General features: G+C 38.4%; 2 protein-coding genes across 2 annotated transcripts in view; both read left to right on the top strand.

Annotated features, from left to right (window-relative positions):
* The window catches only part of LOC132651231 (zinc finger protein ZFP2-like), a gene marked incomplete at both ends in the record, with an annotated part of 242,736 nt that overhangs the window by 188,093 nt on the left and 30,035 nt on the right, over positions 1-24,608 (top strand). The gene's annotated exons all lie outside the window — the stretch shown is intronic.
* Positions 1-24,608, top strand: part of LOC132651232 (vomeronasal type-2 receptor 26-like) — a 41,889-nt gene that overhangs the window by 2,232 nt on the left and 15,049 nt on the right. The gene's annotated exons all lie outside the window — the stretch shown is intronic.

Below are 24,608 nucleotides of genomic sequence, written 5' to 3'. Positions count from 1 at the left end.
GGTTATGTTCAAATGTGTGATAACATAGACAAGTAATATCATCTGGCATGTGCAGGTTGTATTTTTAATACAAACAAACACACACACAAATAAACATATAATAAATAAGACGCCATGAATTTGAGAGAGAATAGATATAAAGTGGCTCGAGAAGATGTTCTAGGCAAAGAACAAGAAGAGGTATAGTGAGATAATTATGTTTTTTTTAAAAATGAAAATTTTTATAATAAAATATAAAGTCAAAATGAAAATACATTAATATAATGATGAGAATCTACTATTTTTTTTATCATATTCAAAAAGGCCAATCCTTAGACAACTGGATAACAAACAAAACTTTTTATGTTTTATTAAAAACAATAAAATGTTGAAAGATTAAATAAATATTCTTTATATTCTGAGATCTAGTGCTACCATAGGTTAAATTCCTTGCAGTGTGATATATGACTTCACATACTATGTTGAAGAGATATGGAGAGAGCAGGCAGTCATGCCTTGTGCCTGATTTCAGTGGGATAGATTTAAGTTCTTCTCTGTTTAGTTTGATGTTGGCTATAGGCTTGTTGTATATTGTTTTTACTATGCTTAGGTATGTGCCTTCTATTTCTGATCTCTCCTAAAATTTTAACATGAATAATAGGTGTTGGATTTTGTCAGATGCTTTTTTGGCATGTAAGGAAATGATCATGCATTGTTTTTTTTTTTTTGTTTTTTGTTTTTTTTTTCTCTTCAGTTTGTTTATGTGGTAGATTACATTGATGAATTTCTGTAAACTGAACCACCCCAGCATGTCTGGGTGAAGCCTATTTGGTTATGGTGGATGATATTTTTGTTGTATTCTTGGATTCAGTTTTCAAGTATTTTACTGAGTAGTTTTGCACCAATGATCATAAGCAGTATTGGTCTGAGGTTCATTTCTTTGTAGGGTCAATGTGACTGTGGCCTCATACAATGAGGTTGGTGATGTTCCTTCTGTTTCTATTTTGTGGAATAGTTTGAAGAATATTGGTATTTCCTCTTCTTTGAAGGTCTGGTAGAATTCTGTGCTGAAACCATCTGGACCCGGGCTTTTTTGATGGGGATTTTTTTATTACAGCTTCTATTATCTTAGGAAAGACAGGACTATTTAATTTATTTACCTGATCTTGATTTAACTTTGGCAAGTGGACTCTATCAAGAAAATTGTGCATTCCATATAGATTTAAAAATTTTATGACATATAGACTTTTGAAGTAAGACTTTTGATTTTCTTGATGTGTGTCCTTACATACATGTTTTCATTTTTTATGTTGTTCATTTCGATAGTATCTTTCTAACTTTTAGTTACTTTAGCTAAGAGATTGTCTATTTTGTTGATTTTCTCTAAGAACCAACTCATGGTTTTGTTGATTCTTTGAATCACTTTGTTTTTAGTATATTGATTTCAGAACTGAGTTTGATTATTTAAAGCCATCTACTCCTCTTGGGTGTGTCTGTATCTTTTTGTTTTTTCTGGATCTTTCAGGTGTGTCGTTAAATTGCTTGTATGACATGTCTCAAGTTTCTTTATGAAGGCACTGAACACTATGAACTTTCCTCTTAGGACGGCTTTCATTTTGTCATAGGAGTTTCGGTATGTTGCACCTTCATTTTCAATTAATTCTTGAACATCTTTAATTTCTTTCTTTATTTCTTCCACGACACACCTGTCATTGAGTAGAGAGTTGTTCAGGCTCGATATATGTGCAGGTGTTTTGCTCTTTTTGTCATAGCTGAGGTCCAGCTCTAGAACATGGCAGTGTAATTGGATACAAAGGGTTATGTCAGTCTTCTTGTATCTGATGAGACTCGCTTTGTTCCTGACTTTGTGGTCAATTTTGGAGAAGGATCCATGATGTGCAGAGAAGAAAGCATATTTGTTTGTGTCTAGGTGAAAATTTTTGTAGAAATCTCTTAGATCCATTTGATTTTTGACCTCTGTATTCTTCATTATCACTATTTAGCTTCTGTTCCAATGATATGTCAATTGGTGAGAGTGTGGTGGAAGTCTCCCACTATTACTAAGTTGGGACTCATGTGTGATTTCAGCTTGAATGTTTCTTTTACAGTGCAGGTGTCCTTGTATTTGGGGCATAGTTTTTCAAGATAGTGATGTCCTAATGGATTTTTTTCGATGAAGATGAAGCATCCTTCCCAATCTTTTTTGATTAATATTGGTTAAAAGTCTATTTGATTAAATATTAGGATGCTACTGCCACTTGCTCCTTCAGCCTATTTGATTGGAAAATCTTTTTCTAGCACTTTATTCCAAGGTAGTGTCTATCTTTATGGCTGAAGTGTTTCATGTTTGCAGCAGAATGTTGGATCCTGTTTGTGTAACCATACTGTTAGAATGTGTCTTTTTCTTGGACTGTTGAGTCCATTGATGTTGGTAGATATTAAAAACCAATTAATATTAGTTCTTGTTACTGTGGAGTTGGTGTTAATAGTATGTTTGTGTGCTTGTGTTCTCTTGATTTTTTTGTGATGTCATCTATATCCTGTGCTTCTTGGGTTTAGATTATCTCATTGGTTGGAGTTTTCCTTCTAGTAGCTTCTCTAGATCTGGATGCTGCAAAGATATTGTTTAAATTTAGTTTTGTCATGGAATATCTTGTTTCCTCCATCTGTGTTGACGGTAACTTTTGCTGGGTCACTTTTGCTGTCATCTATGGTCTCTTAGTGTCTGCATAACATCCACTGAAGCCCATCTGGCTTTCATAGTCTCTGTTGGGAAGTCTGGTGTGATTCTGATAGGTCTGCCTTTATATCTTATTTGGCCTTTTTCCTTGCTGCTTTTATTTATTTATTTTTTCATTGGGTAGATTTAGTGTTTTGATTATTATGTTGCACAAGTATTTTCTTATCTGGTCTAGAATATGTGGTGTTCTGCAAGCCACCTTTATGTTTAAGGCTATCTCTTTCTTAAGGTTGGTGAAACTTCCACAATTTTATTGAAAATAGATACTGGACCTTGGAGCCTTGAATCATCTGTTTATTTTATTGCTATTATTCTTAGGTTTCATCTTTTCATGGTGTCCTGAATGTTTTGCACGAGAAACTGTACTTTTTCTTTTCTTTGAGAGATTTATCAGTTACTTCAACTACATCTTCAATGCCTGAGATTCTCTCCCCAATTTCTTGTATTCTGTTGGTGATGCTTATCTCCATGGTACTTGATCACTTTTCTAAGTGTTCCATACTCAGTTTTCTTTGTTTGTGGTTTCTTTATTAATTCTAGTTTTCTAAGGCCATGAAAAGTTTTATTTCCTTCACATGTTTGATTGTGGTTTCCTGTCTATTATGGCCTCTGTTTGGTTGTATTTGCCTGTATTTCTTTGAGAGATTAGTTGTTTTCCTCTTCACATGCCACAAATAATTGAATAAGCATAGATTTAAGGTCATTTTCTTGTGTTACAGCTACATTAGTATATCCATTGTTTTTTTGGGGAGTTAGAGCCATGGTCTCCTGATTTTTGTTGACTGTTATTTTATTGTAGACTTTTGCCATGTGGTTGTCTGTAGCCTTAGCTGTTTTGTTCCTGGAACCTGTACCAAAGACTGAACCAGCTTGTCTTTGGAGTCTAGTGTAGCATTCAGGAAGATGAGGAATGTGCAGTGGCTCAAGAATGGGTGCTGGCAATTCAGATGCCGGTGTCTTCAAGGGCAGTGAACAGGCCAGGTAGTGAGCAAAAAAACAGATGGGGGTAGGTGAATTGAAGGTCATGGAGTGTGCATGCGTGGGAGCTCCGATGTTTGGGGTACAGGTGCTGCTGTCATGAACACTGAGCATATGCAAGTGCCCCAAAGGGCTCCAGGCCAAGGTGACAAGAGTGGGGGTTAATCAGAAGAAAGCTGGGCTGCAGCTTATAAGCCTGCCTAAAACTGTGTTCCTTGTATGAAGATTCCTCTCTGCTCTGCCATACTGGATCTGAGATCCCTGTGTTTCTCTTATCCTCCTGGTGTCCACAAGGTGTCCAGAGAATATGTGGCTTGGTGGCTGGGATTCTGTCCCAATAATCCTGATGTTGATCTCAGGGGAGCAGGAAGGATCTGAGGTCTGGTTTCTACAGCTGAGAGACCCTGGGGGTCCAAACTCACTGGAGTATGTGGAAGGGCAGGCTGCCCATAGTTTGCTACCCCTGGACCTGCTCGATGGACTTTGGGACTCTGATCCTCTATCCTTCAGTTATGGTGCACTCTGGTCTCCAACATATTAGAGTCTCCTTTTGTAATCTTTCAGCTTCCTTAATTTCTTTTTTGGTAAGATGCTTTCATGAGCGTTTGAATTTCCTCATGGGTCTCTTTAGATCTATTTAGGATGTTGAATAAAAGTTGAATTCATGTTTGAGTCATGGTTTCTTGGACCAATCTAAAACTTACCCATTTCATGTGCATTTTAAGCACTCTGCTATATAATTTTTCTAAATGTTCCTTTAGAATATTCTGAATATCTTTGGATTCTGTAGCAATGTTTTTCCGTCACTTCTGATTCTACTAATTTGAGTCCTCTACTTCTTTCTTTGATTTACTTGAGACAAGGGTCTGTGAATTTTGTTTATCTTCAGAATGAACCAACTCTTCCTTTAGTTAACACTTGCATTTTCTTTGTTTCTGTTTCATTCATTTCTATTACAATCTTACTATTTCTTTTTAATGGATTATTAATTGATTTGTTTATGTACTACTGCAGCATCTAATCACACTTTTCCTCCTAGTCCCTCTCTGTCACCTCACCTGCCAACCCATGTTCCCTTCCTCTATTTCTTTTCAAAAAAAAAGGAGCCTTCCTTGGATATCAACCAGCCTTGACATATAAAGTTGCAATAAGACTGCACAACTTTTGCTATTGAGACTAAACAAGGCAGTCTAATTATGGAAAAGGAATCCAATGGCAGGCAAAAGAGTCAGAGACAGCTTTGATCTTTCTGATAGATACCATCATGAAGACCAATCTGCATAATGGTTACACATGTGCTCTTAGAAGTCCCACATGAGGACCAAGTTGCACAACTACTACATATGTGCAGAGAGCACATATCTGTCCCATGAATACTTTCTTGTAGGCAGTTCATTCTCTGTGATCCTGTACCAGGAACCTTTCTGTGAGGCCATCCTCAGCATGGAAAAGAGAATTGGAGTATGTTTGCAAGCAGGGTGTTCCACAGAGTATATACTATATGAGGGGTCAGTAAGTGAAGGGAGTGAGTCAGGTGCAGTGGTCAGGGGAATCTCTCAGTTGACATTTAAAATTCAGACATTTCTGTAGCTCTGATTTACTATCAAAAAGGTCCTTCTGTATTTATACAAGTTTCACAGTTCAAACGCACACTAATGATTATACAAGTGGTACAGAGTGGGTGTTTGAGTTTTTTCCATGGTTACAAGTTCAGCAACAATTAAAAAAATACAAACAGAAAAGATAGTATTATAAGCCCATGACTCTACTTTAAGGAATCAAAAATATCTCCTGCAAAGAAAACATATTTAACGTATGACAGTTTGCTTTTAGACTGGCAGTGTTTGTAGTATGAGTGCAGTCCAGAAAAACAGAAAATACTTTAACAGGTCTTTGTATGAATAGCAAATACTAATAAATAACTCCTTTTACTATATGCATCATCATCATGCTATAAAGTAGAAAAAGTTTATTTTAGTCAATCTGTCCTATTTACTGAGTTTTATTCCATCAGGAGTGTATCCTCTCTGATCTTTAAACTACATTTTCAAGGAGCTCTAAACCTATAATGAAAGGAAGTCTTAAATCTATAACTGAATCTCCTGGCCTCTCAGGGTTTGCACAATGCCTTGTTTACTCTGCACCAAAATACTGTTTAGGGGAAGATACCCCAAGAAAACTTCTGAAATAATGGCCTCATATCTAATATGCTTATCTGTGCTTAATGATGTCCCAGGCAGAAAGAAGATTTATAAACAGTGTACACATAAAGTTAAGTTTTGGATTTTCATAAAAAGACTCAGACATAAATTTTTGTAGAAAAAACAAATGGAATCATAGCGCAGAAAGCCACTACTAAGGAGACACACAGAAAAAATATCCAAAAAGTTAGAAGAACAGTGATTTTAACAATCTGCTCAGCTTTGCTGGCATTACATCAAGCAAAGTAAATGACTTTCACCAACTCCAGTGAATATTACTGTGCCATTATCCCCTTTCTGATGTAATGATTTCAATATTTATAGACCTCTTGTGTGACATATAGGGCTTTTTTTAGTCTTCAGAAAATGACCAGAAAAACAAGTGTGGAAATTAGAATAATTCCTAGGATTACTCTGGAATTATAATGAAAAGACCAAGAGTCCTGTACTGAGTCAAAGAATGCCAAAGAATGTAGAAATGCATTTGCAACTTCTACAGCTGAGATAGGTACTGGTTGATCTGAGCTTAGAGCTGCAATTTGTTGATGCAAGTGTTGTATGCTTACCACCAAATCAGAATTGTTTCATAGGCCATGGATGTGGGATCTAATTTCTTCACATGGTACCTTGGGAAAATATGTAGAAGCAGGGTAATAAATATCTACTGAAACTGTGAGTAACAAGCAAAATGAGAAGAACCCATGATGGTGTAATCAGGGAAGTGCATTTGGATACACTGATATGATCAAAATACTATACTTAGTAATTTAAATCATTCAACCAAGGACCATGTATGGATATAACCTAGAACCACCACTCAGATGTAGCCTGTGGTAGCTCAGTAACCAATTGGTTTCCCAAAGTGAGGGGAACAAGGACTATTTCTAACAGGAACTCAATGACTGGCTCTTTGGTCTCCCCACCCCCAAAGGGAGGAGCAGTCTTGTTAGGCCACAGAGGAGGGCTTTGCACCCAGTCCTGAAGATACCTGATAAAACAGGATCATATGAATGGGGAGGAGGTCCCCCCTATCAGTGGACTTGGAAAGGGGCACGGTGGAGATGAGGGAAGGAGGGAGGGACTGGGAGGGAATGAGGGATCGGGACACGGCTGGGATACAGAGTTAATAAAATGTAACTGATAAAAAAAATAAAAAATAAATAAAAAATAAAAAGTACCTGAAGGATTACTTGAGAGTTTTACTTTTTCTGAATATGAGAAATATAGATTTCACTTTAAATGCCTTAGACAAACAGTAATAAATTCTTTAAACAAAACTTATTATTAAGTATCAAGGAAAACAATAGATTGGGATTCACAAAGAGTTCATGATTTTGGCACTATCATGAAGCCGAATATGCCAGGCTATACAAATTATTGAAAAGAACTCTTATGAATTAAATGTGCAATGTATAAATACATGTATAAACTGAAATGTTGATTCACTTACTCCGCACAGATCAGCAGGAGTGCAGTGTTTGCCTAAGTCAAGACTATCCAAACCCTGAGAGAAACCAGTGTTTACCCAAGGCAGTGACATTCCTATCCTTTGAGGATCCTCTGGGCATGGCTCTGGCCTGCACAGCTCTGTTCTTCTCTGTCAGCACATTTATAGTTTTGGGGATCTTCCTTAAACACCGAGAATCAGCCATTGTTAAGGCCAATAACAAGACTCTCAGCTATATCCTGCTCATCTCCATCCTCCTCTGCTTCTTCTGCTCCTTTTTCTTCATTGGACGCCCAAATACTGTCTCCTGCATACTGCAACAAATAACATTTGCACTTGTATTCACGTTGGCTATTTCCACTGTTTTGGCAAAAACTATAACTGTAATTCTGGCCTTTAGGATCATGAAATCTGGGAGAACAATGAGAACGTTGTTTGTCTCAGGCATCTATAATGCTGTCATCCCCATCTGTGTCCTGATTCAACTTATTCTCTCTGGAGTGTGGCTGGGAACCTCTCCTCCCTATATTGACATAGATGTACACTCTGAACATGCTCATGTCATCATTTTATGCAATAAGGGCTCAGCTACTGCTTTCTACTGTGTGCTGGCATACTTAGGAACCCTGGCCCTAGGGAGCTTCACTGTGGCTTTCCTAGTGAGGAACCTGCCTGACACATTCAATGAGGCCAAGTTCCTGACATTCAGCATGCTGGTGTTCCTTAGTGTCTGGGTCACCTTCATCCCTGTCTACCAGAGCACCAAGGGCAAAGCCATGGTGGCTGTGGAGGTCTTCTCCATCTTGGCCTCCAGTGCAGGGCTGTTGGGGTGCATCTTTTTCCTAAGTGCTACATTATTCTCTTAAGACCTGATAAAAACTCTTTGAGATGTTTGAAAAACAAAAACTAGCAAAAAAAGTGGTCATTTTCATGTATTAGTTTTCTAATACAACTCATTAGTGTACTAAAATTAAATCATTTACCTACTTTAAAGTAACTTTTTCTGAAATGTGTATTTAAAGAAATATAAGAGCCCCTCACTTTGTCTCCCAATCACAGACATTTTATTTCAGAATAGAAGCTGCTGTTAAAAACAAATTTTAGTAAGTTATGCATGTTACATATTAATTTGTGGACAATATACATATTCAAAATGTAATTATATGATAGTAATTGATATAAATAGTACATGAACTAAATACTTGTTCTCTTTGGTATTTTGGGGAGTATAACAGGGTTTTGGGTGGTATATGAGATTCTTCTACAGAACAGGCGTGAAAATTGATCTCTGGAAAGAGGGTGGGGTGTCTTTTAAACAGGTTGAGCCATTCCAGAAATCAGAGTGGAGAATTTTCTAAATAGAAAAAATAAATCTGCTGCCTGACTCCGCTCTCTTTTCCTTGACATACGTAAAAACAACTCGACATCCCACTCTATAAATACTTGCTCAGCCACCTTCATTGCTATTCTGTTCACAGTAGGTAGAAAATGGAAACTCATAAATATGTTTAACACAATAAATATCATACACATAAATAGATGTAAGTAAAAAATATAATTTAGGTAACCCATATCCAGAAGACAAATATCTTTCATTCTCTACTCTGTGGCATCTAGCTCCAAATGTTGGTTTGTGAATATTCATCATGGAATAACTGTAGAAACAAGAAAGCATGGTAGGGAAGCAATACAATGGCAGGTACAATTGATCCTATTGAGATAAACCAGGGGAGGTACTCTAATTATGAAGGAGGATAAACATAAAAAAGGAAGTGGGTTAAATAACAGTAAATTTTTGAAAGAGTTTTAAGCAATCATACTGTGAATTATCTACATAAAATCCCTATAATACATGTAAGTCCATTCATGAATATAAACATGTTGCAATCTAGATATTTTTAATAATGCACACAGATGAGTATAGTTCACCACTGACCAAATTTTATGCTACTGGTATATCTAACCTGAAAACTACAGTCCATTTCCAGCCTGAAAAGATGCTTTTTGTTCAGTCTGAAATACCTGAAAATAACAGGATACAGAATGAGGAACTAGGAAAGTGAAGAGGTGCTTTGCTAACTCCTGAAAGTTGAATTTCCACCAAATGTCAGGTTCTTGGAACATAACTTTATAGTTGTTCTCAAGTGCTTGCTTGTCAACAATACATAAGACATTGAAGACATGGCATGCATGCTTGTGGATGCTCGTGTTCCACTTAACATTCACCAAAGTCCACCTAAAGAGTAAAGTACACACCAACCCAGCCATACACCCTTCACTATTCAATGGTAACCTCCCTACAAGATTTGCTGGTGTGCTTGTGGCACAAATTTCATGGAAGTGACCAATTAACATCTGGTTGAGTTTCAGGAGGCCCACTCCATGATAAGGAACCTTGATCCAACATGGCTTGGGTGGCCAGGAGCCTGAGCCTGAACCTACACAGGCCATGGACATCAGAGAAATGTAAATGCTACAGTTGTGCTAAAGGAGCACAGCCATACTCACAGATCAGTGCCTTGCTTGGCCATCATAGAAAACTTCCTCCTGCAGCAGATGGGAACAAATACAAAGATCCACATCCAGTAGATTCTCAGACAGTGAGGGGCCTTGGACCATTCCACCCTAAATGAAATGTCTCCAGCAATTCCCTCCACAAAGGGCTCAAGGAACTCTGTGTGCAGAGTGTAAGCACCAGAGGGGATGAAGGACACGAGGGTAACAAGGTCTTGTAAACACAGGGCGACCAACACACATATGAATTCACCCTGACCCACAAGCTAGCTTTTCTATCACACTCCCTTGTTGGGGCTACCTTGCCATGCCACAGGGGAAGAGGATGCACTGAGTCCTGATGCAACTTGATATGGTGGCGTGGGTGAGTGGACACAGGGGAGGGGATGATACCCTTCTCTGAGGGGCAAGTTGAGGGGTGATAAGGGAAACAGGGAGAGTAGGACCAGGAGAGGAAGGAAGGGTCTATGACCGGGATCTAAAATGAATCAATAAAAAATAAAATAATAATAAACGGTGGCACTGGAGAGACGTCACAGAGTTTAAGAGCACAGGCTTCTTATCCAAAGGTCCTGATTTCGATTTCCAGCACCCACGTGGTGGCTCACAACCATCTATAGCAAGATCTGAAGCCTTTTTCTGGTATGCAGGCAGAATACTCTACAAATAATAAATTTTCAAAGAAAAAGTTCCCCTCCCTCCAAAAAGAACACTCACTACCTCTTTAAATAATAATAATAATAAAATTTAAAGTTAGTTTTCTCCAAGGGGCCACAAACCAGACTAACCGGTTAGCCCCATGAGCAGCAACAGATGGCAACAGAAAAAACTCAAGGGCATATTTGTGAGTTGTCAAGGCTACAATATATATTCAGTTCTTTTGTATGCATATGGCTTCTGGTTTCATGCTTTCATGGTATTTCTGTGTGAGCGAATATCTGTATCTCTGCACCCATGTTTCCCTCATGGTTTTTCTTTCCTCTTTTTATTAATAACATTAGACACCTCAACCGTTTTATTGATTTCTGGAAGATTGGAGCCTGACAATTTCCTCTTTATGAAATCCAAAAGTGTGTGCTTGTGACATAAATCCACCTCCCCAAACTAATGATCTGGCCTACCATTTAGGGTTTTCTGGTCATGGGTTTGGTGCAACTCTGTGCTTCTTTGCTATCACTGCTGTGATTTTGGGTCAATTCGTGAAGTACTAAGCCTTTCCTGGCCATTGTCAAGAGCAATCCCAGAATTCTAAGCCATCTCTTGATTATCTGCTGCTACTGCTTCCTCTATTTATTCTCCATTGGCCACCACAGCACAGTCATCTGCATCACCCAGCAAGCCACTTTGAGGCTCTGTTCATGAGTCATTTGGGGTGCATATGTTTGAGAGAGAGAAAAAGAAAGAGAGGCAGAGAGATAGTGACAAACAGAAAGACAAAGACAGAGAGAATATTGCTATATGTGTGTGTGTATTGCTATAATTCAGGAACACTGGGGTGGTTGCTGGTATCAGTCACCTGTCTGTCTTCTTCATTTGCTCTTGGATTCGACTCTTGTTTGTGGTGTTTAGTGGGAATATCTCCCCTGTGTTGACAGAGTTGCACACCCTGAACCTGACCACTCACCTCATCATAGGAACAATTCCCACAGAAGAAACGTGGACAGATCTGACTGACCAATCAGAACTGGAGTGAGGTGGAGATGGTGTGTTCAGAGCCTAATAACAATTTGTCTTGGCCATCTTTAGCCCCTATTAGCCATTCCTTGTCAGCTTCTTTGTTGGACCTAGTATCCTAGGACTGATGAATTCCTGTAGGGTGGTGCTAACTCGAACACAAGCGTCTGGCAGGCCCAATGTTAAGAATTTCACCTGATGGCATTGGAATCCATAGCTGAGTTTTCTATGCTTTGCCATAACCTGCTTTTTCTAAGGTCTAACTGAAGAGCATGTATGCCTGTTCTGATAGTATAAATACTTCATGGGACTGCCTCCACACTGGAACCTGGAATTTGGGATGACCCGAATCTATGTTGCTGGGCCATGGCAATTGTCATATTTAACAAAGACACAACTCCTGCTTTCTACTATGTCCTGGGATACCCAGCCATTCTGTCACTGAGGAGTGTCCACTGTGCCTTTTTTGGCTAGAGCTTTCCTGACTGATCTACAGAAGCCAGGCTCCCAACACCCAGTATGCTGGTGTTCTGCAGTGTCTTGGCCAATTTCCTGAATGACCCCCAAAGCAACAGGGGCAAGGTCACGGTAGCTCCAGATTTTTTGTGGGAACACAAAAATGCCAGTGACCACCTTCTAGACTTACAGTCGGTATCATGTGAGGATTTCTACCAATTGCCACAACACTGAGGACGAGATCATGGATGCCTTTCAGAGTTCTGGGGCTAAAAAAAATGGCTCGGGTGTTAAAAGCACTTGTCCTTGCAAAATACCAGATGTGTTTCCCACCTGGTAGTTCACCCCATCTGTAACTCCAGTTCCAGGGGATTCAGTTCCATCTTCTGGCCTCTTCAGGCACCAGGCATCCACCTGGTACAAACAGGTACACCTGTTCACCTTGGCAAAACACTCATATGTGTAAAAAACAAACAGATGGGATTTACAGTTCTTAGGAGAGGACAAAAAAGCAGAAGCGTCCATTAGTAACTACAGCTAGTTTATTGGCCCCACAGCCACAACGTAAATTTACATAATCCCAGTTTAAATGTGTCTAGTTTAAATTCTCCTGCTCAACCAGGGCTCAGCAAGTCCCTGTTCCCTAAAAAAGAAATCCTGGGATCCCTGCCACACTTTCTTTTAGTGAGTGCCAACTCTCTTAGTAAAAAACGGGGCTGCTCTCAGGAAGGCAGACAGGGACTATAAATCATTTTTTAAGATAATAACCAAAAACCAAGTATGGTGTCAGACACCTGTGACAATCAGTGGGGCAAGCAGAGGTAGGCGGGGTCTGTGTAAGTTCCAAGTCATCTGGGTTTGTAAACCATTCCAGAACACGCAAGGCCACACAGAGAAACCCTGTCTTTCAAAAACAGGGGCTTGTACCCACTGTCAGCTCTTCACACTCACATGTCTGGACATGTCCTAAGTCACATAGTATGACTTCAAAAAAACCAGGCTATAAGAAAGTCCTTCTAAGCATTGTGGCGCAGACATTTAATCCCAGCACTCGAGAGGCAGAGGCAGGAAGATGTCTGTGAGTTTGAGGCCAACCTGGCCAACGGAGCAAGTCCAAGACAGCCAGAGCTACACAGAGAAACCCTGTCTCAAAAAATCCAAAATGATGATAATGATAATAATACTAAACCAAACAACAGAGCCACACCTGCTGGCACTTTGCCAGGTTCCTTTCACAAGGAAGGCACACAGAAAAAATGGCGGATGGAAGAAAGATTTAAATCTTCATTTATTTCAATTTTAAAATCTCCATTACAGGAAATTCTTAATGTGTTGAAAATGAAAGAAGTCAAAGAAGGCAGGAGAAACTACAGAAGTCCAATGGGGTTGTAGGGAGACATAGCGGTCTATTTTTGTTTTGTATAGGGAACATATGAACACCTTCTACTGAAGAAGAATGGTGTGAAACACTTGAGGAAATATTCTGCGAGTCAAGGCCACATTATCACAGTGCTTCTCAGCTGCATCTCTTCAAATTATGCTTTTCTGGTTGTGATGCCAATTGCACACTTACTTTTTAAAAGACACATATGTTCATGTGTGTATGAATGTGTGTGTGTTTCCATGGAGGACAGAAGAGGACAGTATATCCCCTGAAGTTGGAATTACAGTTGGTTAGGGGTTGCATAACATGGCAGAAGGACACATTTTAATAATTATTAAATGTGTGAGATATATTAACCATATCAAGTTTGGAAATCTTAAAAGGTGATAATCCTCACAAACATATAAATGTACCATCTGCTTCAGTATTCTCACTTTAGCAGCCCAGGCTTTGAACCCCAGCATTCAGAAGGCTGACACAGAAGGATGACAAGTTCAAGGCTGGCATCCCCACCTCCCCATGAAAAGGTGCAATTTACTCATCCATCCAGTTAGCTCAGCTAAGACAGCATACAGCCTCCCGGTGGTCATGAGTAAGAAACATCATCCTGAAAGCACAATGATAAATTTAATTCAGCATATGGTGCCATATGAGATGAACTTGACAGTATTCATTCAAACTTATGTGTGACCATAGTAAAGAATCATTAAGACATTTGTTAATAATCTCATTTTCTTCCTTGAAAAACAATGCCTCCTTCTACAGATGTTCATAACACATTCATTTATATTTTAGAAAATTTAAGTAACATGAAGTAAAGAAAAGTGGGACCAGGGCTAGAGAGGTAGGTAGCTCAGATGTTAAGAGCATTGGCTGCTCTTGTAAAAGTCCTAAGTTTAATTCCCAGTAACCACATGGTGGTTCACAATCATCTATAGTAAGATCTCATGCCCTCGAATGGCTTGCAGTAGTACATGCAGGCAGAACACTGTAAAATAAATAAATAAATAAACCATAAATCAATAAATTAGAAGAAAGAAGGAAAGAAAAGATCACGAAAAAATTAATACTTTAAATTCCTTCTTAATGTTCTTGGATGAGGCTGAAGTGGTGGCTCGGCTCAGTGGTTAAGGGCACTACTCGCTATCTTTCCAAAGGTCATGAGTTCAATTTCCAGCAAGCACATGGTGGCTCACAACCATCTATACTGAGATCTAATGTGCAGGCAGAATGTTGTATAAATAATAAATAATTCTTTAAAAAGTTTTGGAAACATGATCCTCGTGCCTCTGCTTCCTGAGTGCTTACCCTGCAGGTGTGTTCCCCACACCTAGCCTTATCAGGCCACGGAGGAAGACAATACAGCCAATCCTGATGAGTCCTTATAGACTAGGATCAAAGGGAATGGGATGAGGACCTCCTTTATCAGTGGACTGGGGGAGGGTTACTGGTAGGGAAAGAGGGAGGGAGGGTGGGATTGGGAGGGAAGGTGGGAGGGAGCTACAAGGGGGATACAAAGTCAATAAAATTAAATTAATAAAAATTAAAAATTAAAAAAAACATGAAGCCTTGTAAGATAAATGCTACTTAACAGACATAAAGAGGGGGAGACAAGTAAACAGATCAACTGTGCTTACCCCACCTCAGAGAAATTGTATGAACAGTTCCTAAATATAAAAACAATAGGCAAGCTGGGTGTATTTTATCATGCCTTTAATTCCAACAACCCTCAGGAGGGAGAGGTAGGTATATCTCATAGAGCTGGATGGTAGCCTGGTCTATGCAATGAGTTCCATAATAGTCAGGGGCACAGAATACTCTCCAAAAATTAATCAAACAATAGATAGAAAGCACTGACAGTTCTTTGCTCAAGTTTCTACACAGAGCTATTCATTCCCTCTAGTTATGTACATATCTTCTAGAAACTTAAAGTGCCTCACTTTAAATTGTAACATTGATATGATCTTCCTAAAATGAAATCTATATTTAAACAGTTACAAATAACAGATGAAAGCATCAGCAGTGTAAATGTTGATCAAAAATAGGCAACATAGGGCATGAGAGTTGGCTCAGCAGTGAAGCGGTTTCACTGGTCTTGCAAATAACTAGTCCTGATTGCCAGTGCTTACATCAATTTGGAAATCAGGAACCATAGGGAACTGGAATGAGTGGCAACAGAGCCACGCAGAATCCTGGGAATCAAACACCAGAGACAAGACTAAAAGGGGCAGATCTAACTTTATTATCCATTGTAACAGCCTGTAAATGACTGAAAGCCCAATCAGAACCTCCTATGCCATCTTCAAGTACCAGGAACAATCAACGTAGTTGGTTCAACTATGAGGAAAAATGGGAGTTGAGTGGAGAGGCAAGGTCATGTTAGGAGACAGATGGGGAAAGATTCTTCACCAACCCTTTATATGACAGAGGGCTAATATCCAGTATATATAAATAACTAAATAAGCTGAAAAGCAGCAAACCAAGTAATCCAATTAAAAAATGGGGAACAGAGCTAAACAGAGAATTCTCTGTAGAGGAATATCAAATGGCAGAGAAACACTTAAAGAAATGTTCAACGTCATTAGCCATTAGGAAAATGCAAATCAAAATGACCCTGAGATTTCATCTTACACCTATCAGAATGTCAAAGATGAAAAACTAAAGTGACAACACATGCTGGAGAGGTTGTGGAGAAAGGAGAACCCTTCTCCACTGCTGGTGGGAATGTAAACTTGTACAATCACTCTGGAAATCAATCTGGCACTTTCTCAGACAACTAGAAATAGCAATTCCTCAAGATCCAGCTATACCACTCCTGGGCATATATCCAAAAGAGGCTCAAGTACACAAAAAGGACATTTGCTCAACTATGTTTGTAGCAGCTTTATTTGTAATAGCCAGAAGCTGAAAACATCCCAGATGCCCCTCAACTGAAGAATGGATGCAGAAATTGTGGTATTTCTACACAATGGAGTATTACTGTGCAATGAAAAATAAGGAAATCATGAAATTTGCAGGTAAATGGTGGGACTTGGAAAGGATCATCCTGAATGAGCTGTCCCAGAAGTAGAAAGACACACCTGGTATATATTCACTCGTATATACTTATAACATAGGATAAACCTACTAAAATCTGTACATCTAAAGAAACTAATTAAGAGAGAGGATCCTGACTAAAATGCTCAATCCCCATCCTGAAAGGCAAAGAGGATGGACGTCAGAAGAAGAAAACATGAAACAACCTAGAAACCTGCCACAGAGGGCCTCTGAAAGGCTCTGCCCTGCAGACTATTAAAGCAGATGCTGAGACTTATAGCCAACTGTTGGGAAGAGTGCATGGAATCTTATGTAAGAAGTGGGAAATAGTAAGACCTGGAGAGGACAGGAACTCCACAAGGAGAGCAACAGAACCAGAAAATTTGAACACAGGGGTCTCCCCAGAGACTCATACTCCAAGTACCACACATGGAGATAACCTAGAACCACTGCACAGATGTAGCCCAGGGCAGTTTAGTGTCCAAGTGGGTTACACAGTAATGGGAAGAGGGAAAGCCTCTGACATAATCTGATTGGGCTGCACTTTGATCACCTCCCCCTGAGGGGGAAACATCCTTACCAGGCCACAGAAGTTGACAATGCAGCCACTCCTGATGTGATCTGATAGACTAAGATCAGAAGGAAAGAGAGGAGGACCTCCCCTATCAGTGGACTTGGGGAGGGGTATGGGTGAAGAAGGAGGGAGGGTGGGACTGGGAGGGGAGGAGAGAGGGACTTATGGGAGGATACAAAGTGAATAAAGTGTAATTAATTAAATAAAATTTAATTAAAAAAATTCAGGCTTGGCATGAACACTCACTTTCTGTGTTTTTACCCATTCTGATTGAATAAAATTCTCATGGGATCTTTAGGAAGATGTGCTGCTATTCAGATGAATTAATTCCTGATTATATAATTCCTGATTTGATTCAAACAATTTTAGAAGTTAACTTGCTTAGAACTTCTAAAACAATTTTACACTTTTATGGCTGCAATAAATACTTCTGTGGTTCTCCATAAGCCTCACTAAAAGAAGGGCATGAGACAGATTGTGGCTTCAGATAAGCTCTCAGTCTAGGGATAGCTCCATTCATTCTTGTATTGAGCAAAAATATAGGCAAGTTTACACTTCTAAAAATGCAAATTATAATGGAGCAACCAAGAAATGACTAAATTAAATGCAAAACTTGATGTTAATATATACAAATTGTTTCACTGTAATTCCTTATGCTTTGTCAGCTTATGGCATAAAATACTGTCATTCTAAATTCACTTTGTATCTTGGAATGAAAGACAGATGGTGGCTCACAACCATCTATACAGAGATCTAGTGTGCAGGCAGATGTTGTATAAATAGTAAATAAATCTTTTAAAAGATTTGGAAATGTGACAGCTGGAGAATGTGCAGCCAGGTCAGTCCTAATTGAGCAGACATATATCTTCTTGTAATCTTTTGGACTCTGTTAACCTTTAACCCCTGTCAACCTTTGTCATTCTGAACTCGCCATGAAATTCTATAATGGATACACAAATACAAAATATTTAGTTTTAATGAAAATACATGTAACCTGTTACATTTTTTAAATTCCTCTTTATCTGTAATCAATTACCTTTTTGACTATGAATTTACTCCTTTGTCTCAGAAATAAAAAAGCTAAGTCCAGGCCATAAGCAGGACTGAAGCCCCCTGCAAGTTGCTTCATTCACGAGTTATAAATATATAAATATGTTTATTGATGGGTTTTCATGAAATATGTTTTTTTTGTACATGTTACATGAGTGTGTGTCAATTGCTGCCTGTAAGGTGCTCCTTTTGCATCATCTATGGAATATGTGCATAGATATGTACAGGTTTATATATCTGATCATTTGTCTATGTGATTGTATGTGGGAATCAGCCATAACTGGTGAACCGGGAAGGTGTTCTCCCAAAGGCAGCCTGAATTTGCTGCAGTTTATGCAGAGGAAATGCTAGCTAAAACTATCATCATCATCATATGTAAGGTTGTGGGAATTTGTTTGAAAAATTTCTTGTTTCAGTGAGTGTGTATGCCTGAGACCTCCTTCTTTTCTCTCCATTTCTCATTCATCATTCACAGAGAGCCCTGGGAGTCTGCCTCAGAGAGGACAGAGGATGGCCAGTGAGCCCATAGTGTCCTGATGAAAGTGTCTGAGTAAACAAGCCTGAAGAACTTTGTCAGTCTAATTAAGACCACCTGTTGTTAAGCAATAACATTAGGGAAAGAGTAATTTTGGTGGGAGGGAGACCAAAAAGCCTTAAGTGGCTCAAATGGTAAGCAGCAGACTCCAAGTAAGGAGACTGGAGGTTAATACCTAAATAAAACTACTTTTGACTTCCTCATTAAGATGCTCAAACTAAGTTTAGGTATACAGAAAGATACAAATATCAGTCTCTGTCCCTGAATTCATGCGCCAGTCTTTTCACCCTCAGTATTTACTTCTGGATATTAAAATTTATCAATTATTTTGAGTCTATAGTTTCACCACAAACTTTCTTCCTTCCTTTTTTCTCCCTCCAGGCCTTCTCACATATGCCCCCCCCACACACACATACTCACCTTCAAATCAAAGGCTTCTTTCTTCATTGTTACTTCATGTGTGATATATACATGTATTTTGAAATATAAACTGCTTATTTTTTACAATGCTAACTATATGTATGTTTTCAAGGATGAACAACATTTCTTTATATAAGAAAACTAAATGTTCTAAGTGATTGTATTTAATTTATAGTTAAATACAGGAATGAAAGTAACCAATAATAATCAATCTTAAAAAACTAAGGAAACATCAAAATGAAAAAAATAATGGGAATTTATAAACATCTGTCAGTAAAACCTCAGTAGTGAGAGACCCAATCCTACAACAAAGTGGCAAAGATTGTTAGACAAAGTATTTAGACAAAACAATTAGAATTTTTGCTGCATTCACAGAAGTTTAATACATCAATGACAGTGATTTTATTTGTTGTTTTAATTGTTTTATATTTTTTCAATTACAATGTTATTTCAAGCATAATGTAATTTCATCATTACACACTCATTCCAACTTTGAAACACTCTCATACACTCCTCATTGCTCTTTAGCAAAATTGTGGTGTCTTTTTTCATTGTTATCACACACACACACACACACACACACAAACAAACAAACAAACAAACACAGTTTTTGAGCATAGCATTAGAAACAATAACAAAGAAAAAATATCAGGCTGGAAAATGCTTGCTTAAAAACTACCCCATGCTCAAGGATAACTGCCAGCACTCACAATTCCTGAACGAAACCTCAGAGGCAGAACTAAGTCCAGAAATTTATACACTGAAACCCCATGATATGTCCTCCAGCATATCAAGCCACTTAAAATCTCCAGCCCCTAGTACTACAGCACAGAATCTCCACTTCCCCCCTCAAAAGACTAACACATCAGTGTTCTGACTGTGAGAAAAATCCTGCTTCTGGAAATGCCTGTCTTCTCTCTATTAATTCCATGTCAACTGCATCAATTTTGATATAACAGACACTACAGCATGCATTGAGGAAAACAGAGAATCATGGGTTCATATTTTAACTCTTCATTCAACTAAACATTCAAATGTAAAATATAAATTGGTAGACTTCTACATGTATAAAATCTAACAAGATTAAATCAAGATGAAGTAGATAATTTAAACAGAGACATAACAACCAAAATAGAAAAAGTAATTTAAATCTTTCAATTAAAAAGAAAAAAAATAAAAGAAAGCAAGCATAGGTTTAGATTCAGCATGAATTCTACAAAAGTCTCAAAGAACTCACTGCAATACTCCTTAAAGTATTCCACAGAAGGGAAAAGGAAGAAACACTTCTGTATTTTGTTAAGGTACTAGTATTATCTTGATAACAAAATTCAACTCCTGAAAATTAATAACTCAACCTAATACTATGATAACTAATTCATAACTCACGTTATTAAGAACTTCTATATAGGTACACAGTTATTTGAACAAGAGACATACTGACTTACCTAACATATTACAACTGGAAGCCATGATTACAGAATATGTCAATATCTATATCAAATATTACTTATTCCCATAATACTAAATTACACAGTACACTAAACATTCAGGGTTCATGTTGTACTTACCTATCATTGACTGAATTAAGAGATCAATTGACTCGCTCAACAATCTTCTTAATGATACCCTATGTGAAGGTGATCTCCAAGGTCCTAAGTTTATAACTTGTTTGTTTAAAACACTCACATTACATTTATCACTAATACACTGAGATATGGCCCAGTCTCATGAGCACTGTCTGTGTTCTAAAATTTCATAATGGAAGCAGTTTTGGTTTCAGCTTCATCTTACTTTATTAATACTAAATTAAAATTTGAAAGCAAATTTCTTTTCAGTTACTGTTGACTCTAGGACAGGGTATTTATTGTCCACAAAGGGATATCCTTATGGTCTTGTGTCATAAACATAGATTATAATTTTGGTGAAATGGCTGCTTTGGATATGATCCCCTTGTGTATATCTTATGGTGTTGGACCTATTCCATGAATTTTAAAATATTTTTGTTATTGAACTTACTGTATTTTTGCATTGATTACACTTACAACTTGCAGAATTTTATCTCACATTAGAAAAACTTTTTTGAAATTTTTTCAAATTTAATGTCTTCAAATCAGTGCTTTCAGTCCCAAAATCATGTAAGATAATTATATTAATATATGCATACATTGTGATAGTTCCCTTTTCCATTTTAACTTATACATTTATTATAAGATGAAATGTTTTATTGGCTTGAACACGGTAAGTTACTTACCAATAATGTAAGATCCTGGTGCTTCTCTTGCTTATGGGGGAGGCTTACCGACCATGGTAGAAGTTCACCCTTGTTTTTGTCGTGTTTAGATCCCATGTTTTACTTCCTTAACATCATTTTATAGACAGTATAGGCCATTGCATACACTACATTCCATATAGAATAGCTGGGCTCAGAATTAGTCATTACAGCCATTTCTTCTAGATTAATCTTCATAGAGATATGTGCTCGATATGGCTTACAATTTCTACACAGCAAAGCAGGATGAGAGCAATCAAAATTGTCAATCCAGGATTTATGGAAGGAAGAATCACCTGGGTGATTCTAGGGTGAGTCTAGGTGCCTTGAGAAAATGCTTTAAGCAAGGGATGGTTCTCGAATTTGAATATGAGAAGCTTTCTCTGAAAGTTCATCAAATCATTCTAATTTGATACAGACTCTAAATATAATGTACTGCTTTTCCATGTTCCACAACTTCCTTCTAGTTGAAAATATGTTATTTGCCATTCCGAAAAACAGAAATTATTAATATCACTATAGAATACCTATAATACCTAATGTGTATGTTGGTTGAAGTTCAGCAAGTCAACACCAAATAGTACACACGTTTTAATTAGCTGAGAGTTTTTCTATAAAACTCACACAGACATTTGTCTTTCTTTCCTTCCTTTCCTCTTCTTCCTTCTCCTCCACTTCTTACTTTTTCTCTTTGCCCAAATGTGTATGGTTCAGGCCAGCAGATGTGGCCAGATCCTTGTGTACTAAGTCCCCAGCACCCTAACCATTAAGCACAGAGCACCTTAATGACTCAGCCTCCAGCACCCTAAGCATTAGAGTCCTGCCTGCTTGTGGACCTACAAGCCAGCAGAGGGCGCCTGTACATAGTCATGCACAGCCTCACCTCTGGGATGAGTAAACCCATTTCCCCAGGATGCACGCAGGGAATAAGGACGCTGACCTGGGAAAACCCGCTAAGATACTGGCGTACCTATTGCGGAAGTCCCGCCCCTTCCGACTTTGATTCCGATCTGCCAGGCAGAGATCAGAGACTTCAGGGCTTGGAGTCACTGAGCCCCCCCCCTCCACTTCCCGCCATCTCCCGGGCCTCGGACACGGGTATATAAGCAAAGCTTCTAGTCTCAAACTGACCATTATCGTTCCTTCCCCACTTGGGAGCGCAATCTGGTCAGGGAAGTACCAACAGTCCCAAAATGCATCACGTCAGGGAACCACCTGCCTAAGAACTACAAACATGGCTTCGGAGCAAGGTCTTCTAGGATTGCATCTGAGAACTACCAGAATGGCGTCCGGTCCGCGCGATGCCTACCGGGATTGCTTGCAGTCAAGGATCGGCCTCTCTCCCCTTCTCCGGCATACACCGTTGCCAGGGTACCGCCTACAAATCCCAGAACACCCCGCGTGCTGTATCCACCATCACATGTTGGCGATCCTGGGCTTAACTCTCGGGTGGTTAGGCAAGTAGCCTGGCAGGTGGCCCAGTAAGCCTCTTCACCCTGCTGATGGACGCTGTGGCACAACGTCGTCCTCAGAGCCCACACAACCTTTCCCCTGGTCCGGGTGTATGTAAATCTCCCTCCCACGCCATAGTGACCTTGGCATCACAATTGGTCAGATTTGTGATGTCATCGCCCCGCCCCATGTCCCGAAGTTAACACACTTAGATGCTGTTTCTGCTTCTGCTGCTCCTGCTACTACAGTAAAAAAGGCCCAGGCCCTGGTAGCTGGAGAAAGAGTCTTTGGGTCTCCTTTAATTACATCATAGGGAGTCAGACATAGTTAATAATTCTCTTTCAAATATTAAAAAAAAGATGGGTGAGGCGGCACATGCCTGTCGTCCCAGCATTCCTACAGGCAGTGGGAAGAGCGTCTCTGAGTTTTATTCAACCCCAAAATTTCACTATCTGATGAACCATACCATTTTGTTTGACAGTACTACTACTATATTTTTAAATTACATAATGAACAGTGGATAAAGCAGTGTCTACTCTTTGAGATTAGGTTCAATCCCTAACACCTACCACTATCTGTGAATCCAGATCCAGGGTATATCACACCCTCCCACACACAGGAAGGCTAAGAGAGATTTTTTTCTAAAAATATAAAACAAAATTTCTTACTCATCAGAATAAAAACTCTGCTCTAAGAAGGACTGTGAGGAAGGCAGCAATGACTGATTTAACATCTATGCACCCACAGACACACACACACTGATAATAATAATCAGAGGTCCTCTCATCCACAGACTCAGAAAACTTATAAAAAGATTAGGGTATATGAATCCTCCCTTAAACAAATCCTTAAAACTCTAAGGCTTTGTCAGGTGTGCCTGCATAAGCCTTTAATCCAGGCACATAAGAGGCAGGCACAGGCCAATCTCAGTGAGTTCAATGTGTGCCTGGTTGACAAAGAGAGTCCAGGATAGACAGGTATGCACAATGAAACCCGGTTTAAAAAAAAACAAAAAAAACAAAAAATAAGATTAAAACAAAAAATATAAGCCAGATTTGGTGGAACAGGCCTTTAATCCCAGCACTCTGCCAGGAAAAAGCACAGCCATTCTCTGTGAGTTCAAGGTCAGTTTGGTTTACAGATCTAGTCTAAGATAGCCAGGGCTAAAAGGAGAAACTCTGTCTCAAAATACCAAATCATTCATATATATATTTAATATATACTTATTAATATAGTAATGTTAACTGATATATTTAATAAATATATATTATATTAATATGTTTAATATATTATATACATTTTGTTTTAATCAAACATATCATATATAATCATATGATTATATATATGATTTTGATATACATATGATTTTGTTTTAATCATATATTAATATATGATTATATGATATATAATCATTTGATATATATGATTATGTATTATATATAAATATTACATGAAATATAATTATATATTATTATATTATAATTATTATATATTATATTTTATGTAATATATTATATATAATCCTATATATCATATATGATTTAAATAAAATCATATATTTTAATCATGTATATTATAGATATGTTTTAATCATATATATGTAATCGAAATAGAAAATCTGAGCCAGGCATGGTGGCACAAAGCAAGTCCAGGACATACACGGCTACAGAGAGAAACCTTGTCTAAAAAACAGGCTCCTTCACACCCACATGACAAGATATGTCTGAAATCACATAGTGTGACTTCAACTAGGCAATAAGAAAGCCTTGCCAGGCATGGTGGCACACATCCTTAGTCCCAGCACTTGGGAGGCAGATGAAGGTGGGTCTCTGTAAATTCAAGGTCATCCTGGTTACAAAGAGAGTCCTGGCCTGCAATGTAGCATTGAGACATCGTGTC

Source organism: Meriones unguiculatus (assembly GCF_030254825.1).
Source record: "Meriones unguiculatus strain TT.TT164.6M chromosome 13 unlocalized genomic scaffold, Bangor_MerUng_6.1 Chr13_unordered_Scaffold_41, whole genome shotgun sequence".
Taxonomy (NCBI): domain Eukaryota; kingdom Metazoa; phylum Chordata; class Mammalia; order Rodentia; family Muridae; genus Meriones; species Meriones unguiculatus.
This window is presented reverse-complemented; position numbering and strand designations above follow the sequence as displayed.